At 37.5% G+C, this 21,802-nt stretch overlaps 1 pseudogene; it reads left to right on the plus strand.

Moving 5' to 3' along the window:
* LOC126603397 (probable L-ascorbate peroxidase 6, chloroplastic/mitochondrial) overlaps positions 1-21,802 on the plus strand; it is a 75,188-nt pseudogene that overhangs the window by 6,028 nt on the left and 47,358 nt on the right.

Genomic DNA, 21,802 nt, shown 5'->3' on the forward strand with positions numbered 1-21,802 from the left:
ACCTGTTAAGCACATCTTGATGGGTCTATCTTATGTTTATGCACTTCTATTTGCATTCTTGATGGGTCTATCTTATGTTGGGGTTGTTTTGCATTTGTTGGAGGAAAAAAAAAAAAAAAAAAAAAAACCAAAAAAACCAAAAAAACAAAAAAAAAACCGAAACCGAACCGAAAAAAACCGAAAAAAATTTGGGCCTAACCGAACCGAACCGAACCGAAATTTCGGTTTGGTTTCGGTTTTGGCAAAAAACCGAACCGATTAGAACCGAACCCAGCCCTAGTAACAGCTCTAGTTTTTTCGTGAGTCAAAAGACCTTGAAGCCGCTTGAGCCACGCGACCAACGGTGGTATAGTTACAATTCTCCTATCGGTGTTTATATCGCACTTTCAAAATCTCAGAAACGCCGGCGCCAGCGAATAGACTGCATGGCTTGTCGACAAGCGGCTCAAGCTACCTCGGTTTTAATGGCAGCCGAAAGAAATACCAGATAATGAAAATGACCGATAGCCCCCAGCAAACATGGTCGAATTACTTCAAGGACAGAAGGAGATCAATCACGATTTTGAGACCACAATGGAAGAATCCGATAAGCACATCAAACTCCTTCTTCAACCTAGGGAGATGAAGGCTCGTTTTGAACACTTAAGGAAAAAAGTAGAAAGAAAACTTCCTCTGTTGCCTTCACAAGAATCATTAATAAAAGTCCGACGAAACCTACATCCCCCATTTGTCGATGAAGCCTTAAAGTACATGCAGAAGTTTCACAAGAAATACTCCGCTAATGACCTGTATGGCATACCAAAGGCATGTCAAGAGGCTCTCGACCTAGCACTAACTTGCCCTGATGCCGAGCAGATTATTCAAAAGTCCATTGATCTGGGGATAAAGGCTAGGTTCCAGCATGTACTAGAAGCTCGAGTTCTCGGCTTCAAGGTCGATCTATATACTGATATAGATACCACCGAGCTTCATTTCTCCCTCGAGAACCTCAAATGTTTACGATACCATTTTGAAGTTTTCTCAGCAGTGTCCCTTTTATGCCTGACAACTGATGAGAAAAAGCGCATGACACGGCTAAATGCCTACCTGGACACGAGGGATGCCTGAATTGTCTATCAAGAGCGTGCCCGTAAAACGTCGCAAGGACAAAATCGGTCTCCACCGTCGACCGAGCACAGGGATAACAATCAGAATAAAACAGGTTTGTTGGATGCGTCACATGAACAATTGCTTGAAAAGACAAATGATCAGGTTGAAGACCCTAAAAAATAAGATACTTTGCTCAGTAGTCCGGAAGATGATGACCATGACCCAATGGACCCTTCGATTCTTGACAATATAGAAATTAGTGTGGTCCACGTTCAACCGACTGAATTTCAGCCAGCTAAGTCCCAACCTAATTTCTTGGATAGTGATGTGGTTGTCGAATAAGTAATGCAAGTTGACTTCGTCATCATGGAGGAAGACGAGCAAGTAAGCAAAGAAGACAAACTCAAAGCGGCTCTTACTGAGTTGTTTCCCCGCTATTCCTCAGCCAATCTCCATCATTTAAAGCCATTGTATGTAACAGCTCACATCGAAGGATACCCAGTCTCTAAAATCTTTGTCAATTACGGAGCAATGGTCAATATCATGCCCGTCTCCATCATGAAGGCACTACATCGCTCTAACGACGAACTTATTCCGTCTAGAATCACCATGAGTAGTTTCGCTGGCGACAAGTCCCAGACCAAGGGGGTACTTCCGTTAGAAGTCAATATCTTAGTTCGCAATCACATAACTGTATTCTTCATAGTCAACTCAAAGACCGAGTATAACGCATTGTTAGGTTGAGATTAGATCCATCAAACAGGCTGTATCTTTTCATTGCTGTACCAAGTCCTTATCTTTTGGGACGACAAATCAATCGTGGTTCATTCGGCCGATAATCAATCATTCAAAGTCAACATGATCCAGACATGGTAGTATGATGACCGCGTCAGCTACATTACCTTGCACAATTTAAACGATGAACGACGGCTGACTCAGATTTCGGTTCAAAAAACCATCGAGGTAGGCGCCGAGACTGTTCACCAGGATTTGGCTAGACTCGAGTTGGCTAACCTCGTTATCGATCCCGATGTCTGATACCAAACACGTCGAACGATGAGTAGCAGTTTCATCTACTATGTAATGGTTGTTGGCCCACCGGTATACCATTTCCAAACAACCGAATTTAGGCGCAAACCTCGTGAAATTTCTTACCGAACGGGATAATGGTCCCTTCCTTTCCCTCGATAAAGTCCAAGCTACCCCGGCCGAGCTCGAAGACAGTCGGCCCAAGTCAAAAACCCATTAGAGGAAATAAATGTTGGGACGGCCGATGACCCTCGGCCGTTATTCATTAGCACTTTGTTGCCCCAATCCATGAAAACCGAACTTTGTCAATTACTCAACGAGTTTAAAGATTATTTTTCTTGGAGCTACCATGAGATGCCTTGTCTAGATCAAAACCTTTTTTAGCATGAATTTCGCATCAAAACTGGTTGTAAGCCTTTCTGCCAACCCAATCGACGATTCTCAACCGAAGTACAACTTGAAGGGAAATAATGAGATTTATGTGGGATTTCTAGTGACTAGCATGCATATACAATTCTAAATTTATATTCATAAGCAACGGAGCATATTATCACATATTATCAAAGCTATAGTCATGCAAATCCCCTTCAAGAAGCATAGGTTCATATATGATGCATCAAACAAAATATTGAAGAACAAAGTGAAGGTTAAGTTTTATACCTCTTGATCTAGACTTTAGACCAAGGATGGACCACCTCCAAGCTCTTTGTTCTTGGAACTCCTTGAGTCTACCCTCCCTCCTTGCTTCCTCCACCTTGATAGATTTCGAACTCCTTTGATTCTCCTTTAGTCTCCAAGATAGAAGACCTCTAAAGATCCACACCCACTAGTGTAGTGAGATGGATGACGGAATAACCAAAAGGGAGAAAAGATGATTAGTTAATTTTCCCTTTTGGTGGCTGGCCTTGAATGTTTTAAGAGAGAGAGACTTGTTTTCTCTTTTGTTGAAAAGTACACACAAAACCCTAATGAAACCTTTTCGTTAAATTTCCTTTAGAAATGTCAAAGAAGTGAGTCAACAAATTGACTTCTTCTCTCTCTCCTTTCTTTAGTAATGGCCGGCCCCTTAGTGTGTGTTTGGACTTTAGGCTTTTATCATCTCAAGTCATTCTATGCTTGAATAAAATGACCCAATGGGCCCGAATGAATCTGAACTTTTTCTTTAAGTCCTAAACGATCTTTCATCATTTCTATGATTTCTTTAGACTTTCCAATTAATCATAATACTTAATTAATCCAATTAATTAATTCCATCATCCTTTAGTTGTCTCACCACAAGAGTGTATCGGTGTGCAATCATTTTAGGTTCTAATTAGCAAGGCAGTGAAGTGATTGGCACCAATCCAATTGATTAGTATTAATCCAATCACTTTGTGAATTAAAACTTACTTTTAAATCTCTTTCTTCTTTGACGACTACTTATTTAATCATCTAGAAGAACTCACAAGCCATGAGTGCCATCTAATCATTTATCATGGCTACCCAAGCTAATGTAGAATTTGTTCAGAGAACCTATTCAGTTGGAATTACAATGTAATTCGATCATTCTCTAATACAATACTCACAATCACATTACTAGAGTATGGATACTTAATGTCAAACCCTTAATGTGATTATACCATGTTATATGATTGTATTAAGTCGTATAGGAACGCCTTCCATCATTACGCTCGATACTTCGGTCGAAGATTCCCTAATCATATCTTAGAGTATTTTTCCTCTCTTAACGAGGATTAGAGATCCCTTGTTGATCATTCACATGCCTTTGAGAATAAATCACTGACCCCAACAATGCATAGAACACATCCAAGATGAGATGTGGTCACGTCTCATTATTAAATGATTAGCAACATATCCCCAAGACAACTATGATGTCTCGGGTCAAAAGATTAATTACATTATTCCAACCATTAGAGTTACTTGCTTGACATGTGAGTAGACCTCCATGCAAGTACTCTCGTTTGATTGTGTTTAGTGAACTCATTTCTTTAATGAGCACCTACATACTTGTCTTAGTGTCACTATATGAATGGCATGAGACCTTCCATCCTTCCCATTGGAAGAGGACACAGTATGTACTGGTCTATGTATTGTCAGTGTCCCTCTGACAATCCTATGACCAGGAACCTTTTGGACATTATGGTTATATGAAGAAGGTCTCTGCAGTCTAACATCATTAGATTACTTCTTCCATCGATCCATTGTCCATGGATTCACTATTTTGGACATATATCGTTTATTGAGATAATCCTAATGAGTGACTTTGCCTTTTGCTGTATTAGAGTTATCTATACATACAGATAGGGCTGGGCACGGGGCGGGCCGGGCCCAAATTTGAAGGAACCGGACCTACCCGTTTAAAAATGTAACGGGGCGGGCCGGGCCGGGTAAAGGGATTTTGAATCTAGGAACCGGACCTAACCCGGCCTGTTTAAAACGGACCGGTTCGGGACGGGTCCACAGGTATTTTTTTTTCCTGATTTTGGGCATACTGAGATTGAAGCAGAAGGAGGAGGCGGCGGCAGTGGCCTCGTTGATGTCGTCTTCCTCGTTGAAAACTCAAATTCTCTAAGAACCCACAACAAATTCACAAAAAACAAAAAAACAAAAGGATAACCTCGTTGAGGTCGTCTTCCTCATCACAAAAGATGTCGTCTTCCTCGTTGAAAACTCAAATTCTCTAAGAACCCACAACAAATTCACAAAAAAAAGAAAAACAAAGGGATGACCTCGTTGAGGTCGTCTTCCTCATCACAGAAGAGAATCGGTGAATTTGATTTGTAAGGCTTCCTCTCTTCTTCTTCATGCCTTGCCTAATATTTTATTCCTCTCAACTGAAATCCACAGATTAGCAACATCACTCACAAAACCCTAACTGCAATATAACTCACAGATACATAGACTTTTTGGGGGAAAAAAAAGAAATTACAAATGCTTCTTTGTCGACCAATATGTTGGATTTCAAGTTAAGAATAATAAATAAAATCAAAGTTTTAGCTAAGATTCTGTGACTGAGCAGAGGCAGAACAAAACAAGCGCCGCGGAATCGGCCGATTCGAACAAGATTGGGTGGTCAGTGCTGCGTAATCTTCGTCTTCTCCGATGGTGAGGTGATGTGGTGTCGTGACTGTCGTCGTTGTCGAGAGGGAGACGAGTGTGAGTCTCGGCGGCCCTGTTTGGGATTTCGAAGGAATGAAATTTGGGGGTGGGTTTTGGAGAGTGGGATGGAATTGATGGATAATGGTTTAGGGTTAGAGATTGCATATAGTTAGAAACGGGCCATCCGAGGCCCCGTTATTTCAAATCCTAGAACTCGGCCCGCCCCTTAAATCCTATCGACCCGCCCCGCCCCGCCCCATTTCTATTCTCAAAAAATTAGAACCGCCCCGTACCCGCCCTGAACCTGAATTACCCGCCCCTACACGCGGTTCTTGTACCCGTTTGCCCACCCCTACATACAGACATTGTCTTGAAAGGTTTCTTCCAAAGATTGACTTTCAAGGCATATCTCTAACACAACTCGACATCAAAGAGGAACTAGTTCAACTTTTAAAAGCCAGGTTTATTTGGATAGCTCGATATGTCGAATGGTTGGTGAATATCGTACCAGTGTTAAAGAAAAGCGACGCTCTACGCATTTGCATCAATTTTCGTAATTTGAATTTGGCAACCCCTAAAAAAGAATATCCGATGCCGATCTCATATTTTTTAATTGACGCCGCAGCAAATCATGAGATGTTGTCCTTCATGGACGGCCATGCTGGCTACAACCAAATCTTTATTGCCGAAGCCGATGTTTACAAAATTACCTTTCGTTGCCAAGGGGCACTCGGGACCTATGAGTGGGTTGTCATGCCATTCAGCCTTAAAAATACTTGCGCCACATACCAACGTGCTATGAATACCATCTTTCATGACCTGATTGGTACAGTCATAAAAGTATATATTGATGATGTGGTAATCAAATCGAAGGGCCGCCGAATGCATCTGGATGATCTTCGGCAAGCTTTCCTTCGTATGCGCCAACATAATCTCAAAATGAACCCGGCCAAGTGTACCTTCGGTGTCTCGACCGGTAACTTCTTGGGTTTTATTGTACACCATCGTGGTATCGAGGTGGACACAAATAAGGCTCGCATAATCATCAATGCTCTACCCCCGACGACCAAAAAGCAACTCCAGTCTTTACTCCGCAAGATAAATTTTCTCCACCATTTCATAGCAAATTCGGACAAGTTCGAGTAGCAGGTGAAGGAAAAAATTTTGTCCTAGCTAAGAACAAGTATGAACATTTGAATACACATGCAAGCTATTAACACTTTAAAGTAGGCATGCATCCAAAAACAATTCATAAAACCCATGACTTTCAAAGCCTAGTATATGGTGAACCAAAATAAACTCTTTAACAAAATTAAAGAGAAGTAAAGATTTAGTGATTCTTTACCCTTGAAGCTCATCCTTGTTTACACAAGGGATTCACCCAAGTGGAGGGCCTTCAAGTCACCTCCAAGCTCCTTGAATCCTCCTTGTGTTTTCCTCCCTTTAGTGCTCCTTTGATGATTAGAGGAAAAAGGATTTGTTCTCCAAAAACATCAAAAGCTTGATGTCTCTAAGTCTCTTCACCAAGGTTGTATATTGTGAAGATGATATGGATGACTTAGAGAGATTTTAGATGCTAGTAAAAATCCTCTAAGTGGCCGGCCTCTATGTAGAAAAAGAGAGAAAATGTTTCACCCAATTTCTATTAGAAAACCCTAATGAGAAAATTGCTATAAAGTTCCTTTTATAACATTTTCTTTGGTGAGTGGCAAACTTGTAATTAAGCAAGCTTACCCATTCACCCTAATGACCGGCCTCTCCTTGTTATTGGGCTAATTTGCCCATTTTGTTTTAGTTGTCATACAACTTAAACATAATGGGCCTTGTGGACCAAAACACTTTTGGGCCCCGAAACCCAAAACCAACTTATAAGCCCAATACGAACTTTTCGTATATTTAATTAACTAATTAATTAATCTTGACCATTCTTCAATTAAACCATTTAATTGCTTATCCATTTCATATAATTTCTTCACTAACATCCTTATGTGGTGTGCGATCCATTAGGTTCCAATTAGCGAGGCAGTGGGCGATGTTACTCTTAACGATCGATTGTGAATTGAAACCACATTTCAATTCTCCCTTAAGATTAGTGTTTGCTAATCTTCAGGGCTTCCACAAACCATGAGTGACACCTAGCAGCATATCATGGTTACCCAAGCTAAGTAGAATTGGTTGGAGAACCTATCCAGTTACAACTACAATGCAATACGGTCCTTCTCTAATACAATACTCTTAATCACATTGTTTAAGTGATAGTTTGTTTCATGTCTACTATCCAATGTGATACTTTCCTATATGACTCCTTTGAATATGATTTGGAACAAACTTCCTAAGTCATATTCATATGCTTTGGCCAAAGACTTTAGAATCATATCTTAGAGTATTCTCCTTCCACCATGGAAGGTTAGAGATCCCTTGTTGTGCATTCATATGCCTACATGACTAGATAGCTTGACCCCAACAATGCCGTGGACAATCCGAAGGAATGCCATTGACATGATCAAAGATCAAGGACCTAACCATTAGACATCTATGATGCCTCAGGTCAAAGGACTACTTTGCATATTGCAACTTTAGAGTTCATGCATGACATGTATGTTCGAACTCTCTTTTGATCGACGTTCAGTGTACTCGATTACTCTTTCGAGCACCTATGTGTTTGTCTCAGTGTCCAACACCAAATGACTTGAGACTAGTTCATACTCTCGAGAGTGATCGTCGGTGAATGTGATATAGTAGGAGAAGCCTCCTCTCGACGTAGTAGACATAGGTCCACATACGTCAGTGTGGATTAACCCTAGAATTTCAGTGGCACGCTCTCCTTTTCCAGTAAATGGAGATTTGGTCATTTTCCCTTTCAAGCAACATTCACAAGTACCCATCCGGTCATTACCTAATGGGTGGATGTATCCGTCTTTCGACATCTTATGAATCTTTTCAAGGTTCACATGTCCAAGTTTAAGATGCCACATCTTTTCTTGGTTAACTTCTTCTCTAGCCTTTTTGGGTTTTGAGGTATTCCTGCTCGCAATACAGTGCATCCCACTATTCGTCTCTAGGTGAAAAAGTCCCTCTATCATATTACCATGAGAGATAATACGACCGTTCAAGTATAAAGTGCAACTCATTTTGTCAAACAATACTGAGTGCCCATCTCGTAAAAGCTTAGAGATGGAAATCAAATTCTTTATACATGAAGGAAAATATAAACAATTTTTAAGTTCCAGGACTTCCCCAGAGGGTAGGTTAAGCATGTAGGTGCCTATTGCTTTTGCAGAGATTTTAGTGCCGTTCCCAACTCGCACAACCATCTCATTATTGCGCAGTGATTTGCTCCCCACTAGTCCCTGCATCGTATTACAGATATGTTGACTAGCGCCTGAATCAAATATCCAGGAACTGGAGCTCACTGTAAAAGCACTCTCTATGACAGAAATAGTCTCTTCAAAAGTTCGTGTCATAAGGCTCGCAATGCGCACCCTGTATTTCTTCTTCCAACGTTCATCCTTTCCACAATGAAAGCATGTTCCTTTGGATTTCTTTGCCTTCTTCTTATGCAACCTTTTCCTTATGTTTGCATTCTCACTCCCACTGTCTATTTTGAAACCTTTTTCAAATTTACAGCACATGTCAATCATCTCTTTCAAAGAATGATCGAATCTATTCACTTTATAGTTTACAATAAACTTAGTGAAATCATCCGAGAGAGATGCAAGGAAAAAATCTTGGGCCATTTTCCCATCGATGGAAGTTCCTAAACTTTTAAGATCTTTAAATATCTTTTCCATCTTTTGTCCATGTTTATGGACCGATGTCCCCATTGCCATTTTGGCATTCATTAGACTACAAACATTTGAGAATCGTACATTACTAGTCTCAATGTCATGCATCTTATGCAAACTTTCAACCATGGCACATGAAGTGTCCATGTGCTTATGTAGCTTCATAAGCTCCTTACTAAGTGAAGTGAGGATTAAGCATTTGGCTTGTAAGTCATCCTCATAGTGTCTAACATAGTTTTGACACTCCTCTTGTGAAGCTAATTTCGTAGGAGGTACATGAGGAGGGGATTGCTTAAGCACATACAATATGTCTTTCACCTTTGAGACATTCTCAATATGGCGATACCAAGCAAGGAAACGTTGGCCCTTAAGGCCCCTTTTGTCAAGTATAATGGTGGGTATAATTTCAGGCATGTCGTTCACTACATAACATAACAGAAATCGTATTAGATTGTTTGTTTAAAACTATTTGATTGGGTCTTTGAATCAAATAGTACCACCCACTATTTTTGGCAAATTCCACATCCCTCAATAGAATTCGAGAGTTATATTGAACTCTTAGCGGGTTATGGGAGACTCACCATTACCAAGCCCACCTCACGATGATACGATGTTGGCTAGCAAAAATAATGATGAGAGAATAACGCATTATTCATTTACAACTTTTGTAATTACCCATCTGTTTGGCCTCTAGAGAATGTTGCCTCACGATGATACGATGTCGGCTTCATTGCACTTAGTTAAGTTATTCCCACCATGCTTAGTTTGTATAGGGGTTCAAGAATAGCCTCACGATGATACGATGTCGGCTATCCTCGTTGCCTACATTCACCTCATCATATGTATATGAATTCCTCCTGGATGTAAGCACATGCTTTGTACTTCCCCATGATAGGGTGAAGCCGGTGCATGAGTCACAAACGCTTGGAACCCACCACGGTGGAAGGCCTACGAAGAGATGTTCAAAACATCTCTCGCTTATCAACTTAATATTTGATTTGAGGGAGTAGTTTTGGGCTACATCAAAACATTTTAATCATATTAAAAGAACTTGGGCCTATCACAACTATTGGTCCAAGTCAATATGATTTAGTAGCATATAATACTCCCACTGTTTCGTTGAAACAAGCGAGACTATATGGAACTACTAACGAATGCATTGCATCCTCATATGGACTATATAGTCATATTAGGTTTTAGGATGATTATGAACCGTTTGATTTGATCCAACACGAGCCTTGTGTTGGACCTTGGGTTTAAGGTAGATAGTTGTTGATTTTAGTTACGCGTTTAATCCAATTAAACCGTTATTTCCTATTGGGCGTTGGACCCAACTATTCCATTTGCATACATATAAACAAAAGGAATACATGAAATAATAATAAGGGCTTATGCCCTTTTACAACACAAATCAAATGATGGACTTATGTCCATTTACAACAAATTGAATTAATCAAATTACATTCAAATCTATACTACTAAAAACCCAAACATTCAAAATGTATATCGGCCAATCACATAGCTCAATTATCGTGGCCTTTGGTTCATAATCACCCTTTTCTTAATCAATCATATTAACTAAGAAAACAACTTTAAACAATTGGTTTTTGGATCCATAGAATTGATTTAAATGGAACTAAATAGAATGAAAATCCAATTCTCATTAAAGAGACAAAACAATTTTGTTCTCATTTTATTTGGGCCAAAAGGAAACTATGACCACAACAATTGGGCCATAATGTAAATACAAAAACTTTTGGGGTCACTTTGTATAAACACAATAGTCCACAACTTCATGTAAATACAACTAGATCCCAAAATTTTATTAATGTAAAAACATCATTAAAGGATAAAAACAATTTGTCCTTTAGCGTTTTAGGGCCTTAACGTAAAAACGTAAACTTTTGGGCCAAAATGCAAAAACACAAAATTTTCACAACTTTATGTAATTGCACAAAAGGCCCCAAAAGTACCCCACTTGAGGGGTGGCCGGCCAAGGGAGTGTGTGAACAAGTGTGAAAGGGTTTTAGTGCATGCATGTGCAATATGCAAGTTGATTTTGGTGGGTGAGGTAAAGGTGAAGTTGATTGTTTGTAAGAAAATGTTTTGTAAAACATTAATTAGTTTAGACAAACATTAAAGCCAATTTTAATGCTTCACCAATATCCATCACCCATCAAAATTAAACCAAAACTTTATGAAAAACATAAAACTTTTGAATCAAAACTTCAAACCTTTTTGTTCTTGGCAAGAACTTCAAGAACATTTGAAGAACACCATGAAAACTCATAATAGCCCCATGGATGTTTTCATTCACCAAAACTCAATTTTTCACCTCTCAAAAGAGGGCAAATATCCTAGGGTACTTAGGGGTTCCAAAAGTCACCTTAAAACCATTTTAACAAGACAAACATGAACCCAAAAAAGTCACCCTAAGGATTTGGCCGAATTTCCCAAAACACATGGCACCAAATTTTAGTTCCAATATTCATGCTTAAATGAAATACATCTACAACATTTGAGATGCTAAATTTTCTAGCAAAATTTATATATTCAAAAGCAAGAACAAAGCTTGTAACATTTACAACATTTAAATCACAAAATATGAACATCACAAAACCCAAAACGATTCACCATACACTAGGCCTAGGCTCTGATACCACTTGAAGGAAAAAATTTTGTCCTAGCTAAGAACAAGTATGAACATTTGAATACACATGCAAGCTATTAACACTTTAAAGTAGGCATGCATCCAAAAACAATTCATAAAACCCATGACTTTCAAAGCCTAGTATATGGTGAACCAAAATAAACTCTTTAACAAAATTAAAGAGAAGTAAAGATTTAGTGATTCTTTACCCTTGAAGCTCATCCTTGTTTACACAAGGGATTCACCCAAGTGGAGGGCCTTCAAGTCACCTCCAAGCTCCTTGAATCCTCCTTGTGTTTTCCTCCCTTTAGTGCTCCTTTGATGATTAGAGGAAAAAGGATTTGTTCTCCAAAAACATCAAAAGCTTGATGTCTCTAAGTCTCTTCACCAAGGTTGTATATTGTGAAGATGATATGGATGACTTAGAGAGATTTTAGATGCTAGTAAAAATCCTCTAAGTGGCTGGCCTCTATGTAGAAAAAGAGAGAAAATGTTTCACCCAATTTCTATTAGAAAACCCTAATGAGAAAATTGCTATAAAGTTCCTTTTATAACATTTTCTTTGGTGAGTGGCAAACTTGTAATTAAGCAAGCTTATGAAGGGAAATTTATGAGATTTTAGAATGGGATTTCATAATGACTATCATGCATATACAAATCAAATTTAATATACGAAAGCAGCGGAAGCATTTATAACAGATTATCAAAGCTATAGTCATGCAAATCCCCTTCAAGGTTCATAGGTTTATATATAATGCATCAAAACAATTTTTGGAATCAAGAACAAAGTGAAGGTTAGTCTTATACCTCTTGATCTAGACTTAAGACCAAGGATGGACCACCTCCAAGGCCTTTGCTCCTTGAAATCCTTGAGCCTAGCTTCCCTCCTTGCCTCCTCCACTTTGTTACAATGAGTGCTCCTAGGTTCTCTTCAAGTTCCCAAAGTAGGAAACCTCTAAAGATCCTCACCCACTAGTGTAGTGAGAAGGATGAAGGAATAACCAAAAGGGTGTAAGAGAGATTAGTAAAAACCCCCTTTGGTGGCCGGCTTTTGTGGTTCAAGAGAGCTATTTTCTTTTGCCTCTTTTGTTGTTCAAAACTCACAAAAACCCTAATGAACAATATCTTATAAAGTTGCTTATATAGACAAAAAGAAAACCTAGTCAACACTTGACTAAATATCTCTCCAAAACCCACATAATATGGCCGGCCCTCTTGTGTTGTTTTTGGGCTTGGGGCTTTTATTATTTCAAGTCATCCAATGCTTGAATAAAAGCCCAATGGGTTTAGGCCCAATGGGCCTAATTAAACCCGAACGTTTCTTTAAGCCCAAAACGATCTTTATCGCTTTTATGATTTCTTTAGACTTTTCTAAATTAATCACAACACATAATTAATCCAATTAATTGTTTCCATCATCCATTAATTACTCACTACAATAGTGTTGTGGTGAACAATCTTTTAGGTTCTAATTAGCAAGGCAGTGAGGTGATTGGCATTAATCCAATTGCTTATATTTAATTCAATCACTTAGTGAATTAAAACCTCATTTTAATTCACCTTTCTTCTTTGACGACTACATCTAATCATCTAGAAGAACTCACAAGCTATGAGTGACATCTAACCATATGTCATAGCTACCCAAGCTAATGTAGAAGTTTATTCGGAGAACCTAGTCAGTTGGAATTACAATGTAATTCAATCCTTCTCTAATACAATACTCTCAATCACATCATTAGGGTATGGATATATCATGTCAAACCCCTAATGTGATTATTCCTTCTTATATGATCCAATTGAGTCGTTTAGGAACGCTTTCCTTTATTACGCTCGATACTTCGGCCGAAGATTCCCGAATCATATCTTAGAGTATTCTTCCTCTCTTATCGAGGATTAGAGATTCCTTGTTGCGCATACACTTGCCTTCATGACTAAGTGGCTTAACCCCAATTATGCCGTGGACACCCTCGAATGGGGAGACTTTGACATAATCAAAGATTAAGTACTTAACCACAAGACAACGACGATGCCTCAGGTCTAAGGATTACTTACATCTTTCCAACCATTAGAGTTACTTGCTTGACATGTGAGTAGACCTCCATGCAAGTACTCCCGTTCGATTGTGTTCAGTGAACTCATTCCCTTAATGAGCACCTACATACTTGTCTTAGTGTCACAACACGAATGGGATGAGACTTTCCATCCTTCCAATTGAAGCAGACATAGTATGTACCGGTCTACGCATTGTCAGTATCCCTCCGACAATCCAATGACCAGGAACCTTTTTGGACATCTGTTTATGTGAAGAAGGTCTCTGTAGTCTAACATCATTAGATTACTTCTTCAATCGATCCATTGTCCATGGATTCACTATTCAGGACATATTTCGTTTATTGAGATAGTCCTAATTAGTATCTTTGCCATTTGATGTATAAGAATCATCCATACATCGATTCATTTGTCCTGAAAGATTTCTTCCAAAGATTGACTTTCAGGGCATATTTCCAACAATCTCCCACTTGCACTAAAGTCAATCACTAGTGTATCTCATACATCTTGTCGAGAGAGTTTATGCTTGTAGGTTAACTTGGTTATGTATTAATCTCTTTTATTAAAAGAGATTTACTTATCAAATGTTTCCAAGACATTTGATGATGTCTCTTTTATGTGTTCGAATACTTTGATGAGACCTTGATTCCATGGCTTGAGCTATCGCCCCATTACGTCGTAGTACTCTACTAACGACCTTATGGTTTGGATTCAATCATGGGTTCTTAAAAGAACCCCTTTCATTCAAAACACCTTTTGAAGCAGTTTCTAAAACATATATATTTACATATATTTCGTTTGTATACTTTATACAAACTTTGCTTCAATCTTGAGACCATTGTAGTACAATACTAACAATTCATTCATATGATTAGTACTTCATCCATCATGAAGTTCCATTTGTTAAAATGGCTTATTTTCACTTTGGTTAACAACCTAAGTGAATGCACGCTTCCAGAGTCCCACTCTGATGTTTCTTTCTTAAAGGGCAATAATACTCTATCAGTTGCTTTGGTTCTGATCCTGGGATATAGTAATATCTTAAAGTGATTAACTCAGTGGTTTCTTCACCTTTGGATATCTACTTCACAAGTCAATACATGTGTCCCTTTTTTGTGATTTTATGACACATTCATTATAAGGGTTGTGAAAGTGATTTCTTATCACATAGGAAAATGCTTTCTTAAATCTTCAACATTTGAGATTTAATTCCCATATAACATTATTGAGATAGCCTTGCTATATCAGTAAGTCCAATTTCAAGTCTATACTTCAAAATTGACCGTGTCATGTTTTGTCATTTTCGAGTAACATCTATGTTTCATCAAGTCTATCAAATAGACTTTATTCATATCTTGTTGCTCAAATTATGACATCACTCCCACTGGCCTTGTTATAACTTAGCATTCATCCAAAAATAACACTTAAATTTTCTTGATTTGAATGCGTGTTGCTCCCATTAACTTGTCTTGGATCCATTGAGATCCATTAGCTTATTGATGATATCTCAACAATTTTTGAGACCATCAACAACCCTAGCTAACACAAGTTATTTAAATGAATCACATACAAAAGAATTCCTTCTAAAGTAATTCCTTTTGAATATGTGACTTGTTTTATCAAGTCTATTCATTTAATTATACGATGTCATACACCATACTATAAGTTTTAGTCATACTAAGACCTTTTAATGTAGTGATATAAGAATTATCTAAGTCTTTAGTGGAAGCATGGCTCCTACTAAGGATATAGATACTCAACCATTCCTTCTAGGTGGTTGATATAATTCTCTATCAAAACTACATAGAGCAATATCGTTACATGAGATGTTAAATTTGGATTGTCTTGTTGTTAAACCATATGTTGTGACTCATTTTGAAACTTATTCCCTTTTGTTTCATCAACTTGTCCATATGCTTTGTCATTAGCATGTTCTCATAAAAGAGAATGATGGACAACTCCCAACATATAACCATTTTATGCTAGGTTGACGAAACCAACATTCAAAGACTATTCTTTAAATGTTACACAACATAGAATTTTAACGTTTGAAGAGCTTGAGTCCTTTTAACAATTAAAATTACAAACTCTTAATAATAGTCAAGCACTATTATTCTTTAGACAACTATAAACCAATCACATTCAAGTTTATATCCATTTTCACACCTCCCACTATTTCTCATGACTTTAATGAGAAATCATTTCATACATTCAAAATGTATAAAAGTGGATTATATTGGTAGAAGACATTGTGTAGTAGCTTTGAAACATTTCAAGCTTATTTGTTTCAATCTTCACTAAGTTTAATGTCTTGTTATTTAAGTGACTAAAGTCTTTAAACCTTTTATAGATTTAGACACTTCTTTCTTGGTTTAGTCACTAACACAATTGACATTTTAAAACAATTTTAAGAATGCCCAATTAATTGTTCAAAACTACTAATTGAATCAAGAGTGATCTTGATCATTGTGTTTCAAGTGATAACCATATAAGAAACGTTTTTCTTATTACTTATATCATTATAATGTGATCTTCCTTTTCTTCAAGAAAGGATTCTCTAGACTTTTGTCAATTCATATAGAACTCATAAGTGGACAAATGGAACCAAATCTAAAGATTCATTGTATCCTTTTATGTCCTACATGTGAGATCTATCCATAATTGATAAATCTAAAGTTTGGTTTATCACATTACAATTAAGTGATATAATTCTTGTATCTCATCTAGGATACAACAAGACAATTTTCAATTCATAACACTACTTTAAGGAAATAGTATATTAAAAGGGCATACTTCACATTACATTAATATGATAGTTCAAACATTCATAATGTTTAATACAAAAGGTATTAGCTCTATACATTTAGAGACTAATATAAATGCCTTTATACATTTAGGCACTAATAGTGGCCTTCCATCAAATGAAGCCATATAATTAGTTCTTAACAAAATAAGAAAGTTTAAAGACAATCTTTAAATGCCTAACAAAACTTCCTAAGTAGTTAGCAAAAACATAGTGGCCGAACCCTTCACCACATTTTCTTGCTTGTTCTTCTTCTACTTGGCTCCTCCACCTATATACAATTATACAAGTGATTAGCCCTTTATATCAAATATAAATTTTTAGAAGATCTAACAATTAGAATTGAAGATAAGAACATAAACCATACCTTGTGGCTTGTCCTTAAGAGTTGCAAGGTATAACCTGCAATTCCTCTTCCAATGCCCCTCCTTTCCACAGTGGTGGCAAGTCCCTTTGGGCTCCATTGCCTTCTTTTTCCTCACTCCTCCTTTCGGCTTAGGAGTGGGGGACTTCTTCTCCTTCCCTTTGCCTTTGCCTTGCGGCTTGGCCTTGGAAGAGGATGGCTTATTGTAGGCTACTGCAGCAGTCCCTACAACGTTCTCTTTCTTCATAGTCTTCTCGGCGGTTACTAACATGTTTAGTAACTCGGAGAGAGTGCTATCCATCTTATTCATGTTGTAGTTCATTACGAACTGCGAGAATGAATCAGAAAGAGAAGCCAATATGAAGTCCTGGGCTAATTCCCCGTCAAGTGGAGTACCAAGGTTCTCCAATTGTTCAATGAATCCTATCATCTTCAGTACATGTTGATGCACTGGAGCCCCCTTGACCATCTTGGTCTTCACAAGTTCACAGACAGTGCTAAAGCGACGGTTGCGCGTCCCTTCACCATATAACTCCGTAAGATGGAGTATTATGGAAAATGCACTGTCCATGCCCTCGTGCTGTCTCTGTAGCTCCTCATTCATGGAAGCCAACAAATAGCACTTGGCTTGTATATCATCCTCAACGTGCTTGTCATACTTAGCACGTTCATCCTCAGTAGCCTCAGGGCTAAGAGGTATGTGAGGTGGAGCCTTGTCTAGTACGTAAACAATCTTCTCCAATGTTAGGAGAATCTTGACATTACGATACCACGATGGGAAATTGTGCCCCTCAAGGCAATGTTTGTCGAGTATTTTCGCGAGTGTGCTTCCAACCATATCTATATACATAAACAAATAAAATAATTAGATTGATTGTTGTTTAAGTCAAACGATTTGGGTCTTTAAACCGAATGACACCACCCACCATTTTTGGCAAATTCCATATCCCCCATAATGGAATCCGGGAGATTTCAAAGAAAGCTCCTAGCGGGTTATGGGAGGCTCACTATTACCAAGCCCACCTCACGATGATACGATGTCGGCTAGCAACAATAATAATGAGAGGGTACAAGTACCCATTCACAACAACCTCTTGTGATTACCCATCTTTTTGGCCTCTAGAAAATAATACCTCACGATGATACGATGTTGGCATTATGTTTCTTAGTTAAGTTCTTTCCCACCATGCCGGTTTAGCTAGGGGTTCAAGCATGACCTCACGATGATACGATGTTGGCCATACTCGTTGCCTACCTTAACCTCATCAAATGTTTTAAATAAACTCCTCCTGAATATAAGCATGCACTTTGTCACTTCCCCATGATAGGGTGAAGGCGGTGTACAAGTCATAAACGCTTGGAGCCTACCACGGTGGAAGGCCACGAAAAAGTGTTCTAAGCACTTTTACGCTTACAACTTAATATTGTTTGGTTGAGGGATTTTAAGGTCTCATCAATTTTATTTATTTAATCACAATCAAATAAATTGTCCTATTATAACTACTAGTCCAAAGTTAATGAATTTAGTAGCATATAATATCCCCACTATTCGTTTTCATAAAACAAATCAATATCAAAACATTTTTCAAAATATTGGAGATATTTATATAACTACTAATTGTATTCATTATAGTCTAGTAGCGTACGATACTCCCACTATTTGTTTTGAGAAAAACAAATCAATATCAAAACCAAATTTTTCAAATATTCGAAGTAACTACTACTACTAAGGTTTTTGCATTCCTTTGAAATTGGACTTTATAGTTATCTTAGGCTCTTGGATGACTATGGACTTATTAGGTTATTGCAACAACGAGCCATCATTGTTGAATATAAACTCAGGGAGGTTGTGTCAATTTAATTACGTGCTTATCAATCCAATTAAAACCATTTTCATTGAGCCATTAGAAATGAAAGACAATCATACATTGCTAATTTGGGCATTGGACCCTTTTAATCTTTAATCTCATGTCAAAACCCTCTTTTAGTTATGTCTCCTTACCAATAGTTAAAGAAACTCTAGTCTAGCACTAGAGGGAATCCACTAACGAATAGAGATTAAGAAGTAATAAGAATTACAAACCGATTTGTACAAATTCCTATAAATTACATATACTAAAAGGGGAGATAAAGATTAACGTCAAACGTGACAAGGTCCAATTAAACAGTAATTAAAACACATTCCCAATGGTTCAAACAATTTGATTTTAGCGCCTTGTCATATAGCTCAATTATCGTTTAAGGCATAAGTCCAAAGTCACCCATTTTATAACTACTTAAACACATTTAAATAATCATAATGGAATGCAACATAAACATTTAGATTTAGTGCATATGGGCATAATAGTATTATGAATTTAAACAACTAACAAAATTAAAATCAAATATTTTAACTTTCTAGTTAGTAGGGGCCTAAATGTAAATATGAAAAGTTAGGGGTAAAACCGTAAATATTTCAAAGTAAATATCAACTTTTTAAAGATTACAAAATAGCCCCACAAGTGGATAAATCCACTAGGGAGGCCGGCCACATTAAGGGGATGGGAGTTCTCTTACACAATCTTACACAACATGCATTAAAAGCCACATTATGTAAGAAAAATTAAATTTTGCTTGTCACTTGGTTTTGCAATTAAAACTTAGGTGAGATGGGTGATGGAAATCCTCCTAGTCAAGTCTAGGGTTTTATAAGTTTTTAATATGGTTATGGATGGTAAGAACATCATCCAAAACCATAAAACCATGCATGAAAACCAATTAAAACTATTTTCACCCAAAACCAAACCATGAACACCAAGAACAAAACCATGAGCACAATTTCAAGATTTATATATTCTTGGTGATTTTTCAAACCCAAAAACAAAAGTGACAAGAACACTACTTTTAAGCATTAATAGGGTGTGTGAGTGGTTTACAATAAAACACAAACACAACCCAAAACCACCCCCAAAACCGTGCCTACCCTTTTGAACAAAACCCCAAATTTTGTTCATGACTTATTCTTCATTCATGCATACAAAACAACTTTTACATGCATATCTTTTTCAACTCTTGATTTACATTTTTCAACCATTGAAAAACAAAAGACAAACATACTTTTAAATGAAGAAATAATATGTCTAACTAGTTCTAAACTCATTTTTCATTCATGTATACAAAACACTTTTGCAAACATATCTTTCTCAACTTTTGACTAACATTTTTCAACTATTGAAAAACAAAAGATAAACATACTTTGAATGAAACAATAATATGTCATACATAACATTAATACCCATATGCATAAAATCCAAAAGGACACATTATACATAAACCATTGGCTCTGATACCACTTGAAGGGAAATTTATGAGATTCTAGAATGGGATTTCATAATGACTATCATGCATATACAAATCAAATTTAATATACGAAAGCAGCGGAAGCATTTATAACAGATTATCAAAGCTATAGTCATGCAAATCCCCTTCAAGGTTCATAGGTTTATATATAATGCATCAAAACAATTTTTGGAATCAAGAACAAAGTGAAGGTTAGTCTTATACCTCTTGATCTAGACTTAAGACCAAGGATGGACCACCTCCAAGGCCTTTGCTCCTTGAAATCCTTGAGCCTAGCTTCCCTCCTTGCCTCCTCCACTTTGTTACAATGAGTGCTCCTAGGTTCTCTTCAAGTTCCCAAAGTAGGAAACCTCTAAAGATCCTCACCCACTAGTGTAGTGAGAAGGATGAAGGAATAACCAAAAGGGTGTAAGAGAGATTAGTAAAAACCCCCTTTGGTGGCCGGCTTTTGTGGTTCAAGAGAGCTATTTTCTTTTGCCTCTTTTGTTGTTCAAAACTCACAAAAACCCTAATGAACAATATCTTATAAAGTTGCTTATATAGACAAAAAGAAAACCTAGTCAACACTTGACTAAATATCTCTCCAAAACCCACATAATATGGCCGGCCCTCTTGTGTTGTTTTTGGGCTTGGGGCTTTTATTATTTCAAGTCATCCAATGCTTGAATAAAAGCCCAATGGGTTTAGGCCCAATGGGCCTAATTAAACCCGAACGTTTCTTTAAGCCCAAAACGATCTTTATCGCTTTTATGATTTCTTTAGACTTTTCTAAATTAATCACAACACATAATTAATCCAATTAATTGTTTCCATCATCCATTAATTACTCACTACAATAGTGTTGTGGTGAACAATCTTTTAGGTTCTAATTAGCAAGGCAGTGAGGTGATTGGCATTAATCCAATTGCTTATATTTAATTCAATCACTTAGTGAATTAAAACCTCATTTTAATTCACCTTTCTTCTTTGACGACTACATCTAATCATCTAGAAGAACTCACAAGCTATGAGTGACATCTAACCATATGTCATAGCTACCCAAGCTAATGTAGAAGTTTATTCGGAGAACCTAGTCAGTTGGAATTACAATGTAATTCAATCCTTCTCTAATACAATACTCTCAATCACATCATTAGGGTATGGATATATCATGTCAAACCCCTAATGTGATTATTCCTTCTTATATGATCCAATTGAGTCGTTTAGGAACGCTTTCCTTTATTACGCTCGATACTTCGGCCGAAGATTCCCGAATCATATCTTAGAGTATTCTTCCTCTCTTATCGAGGATTAGAGATTCCTTGTTGCGCATACACTTGCCTTCATGACTAAGTGGCTTAACCCCAATTATGCCGTGGACACCCTCGAATGGGGAGACTTTGACATAATCAAAGATTAAGTACTTAACCACAAGACAACGACGATGCCTCAGGTCTAAGGATTACTTACATCTTTCCAACCATTAGAGTTACTTGCTTGACATGTGAGTAGACCTCCATGCAAGTACTCCCGTTCGATTGTGTTCAGTGAACTCATTCCCTTAATGAGCACCTACATACTTGTCTTAGTGTCACAACACGAATGGGATGAGACTT

The sequence above is a fragment of the Malus sylvestris genome, chromosome 15, assembly GCF_916048215.2.
Source record: "Malus sylvestris chromosome 15, drMalSylv7.2, whole genome shotgun sequence".
NCBI lineage: Eukaryota > Viridiplantae > Streptophyta > Magnoliopsida > Rosales > Rosaceae > Malus > Malus sylvestris.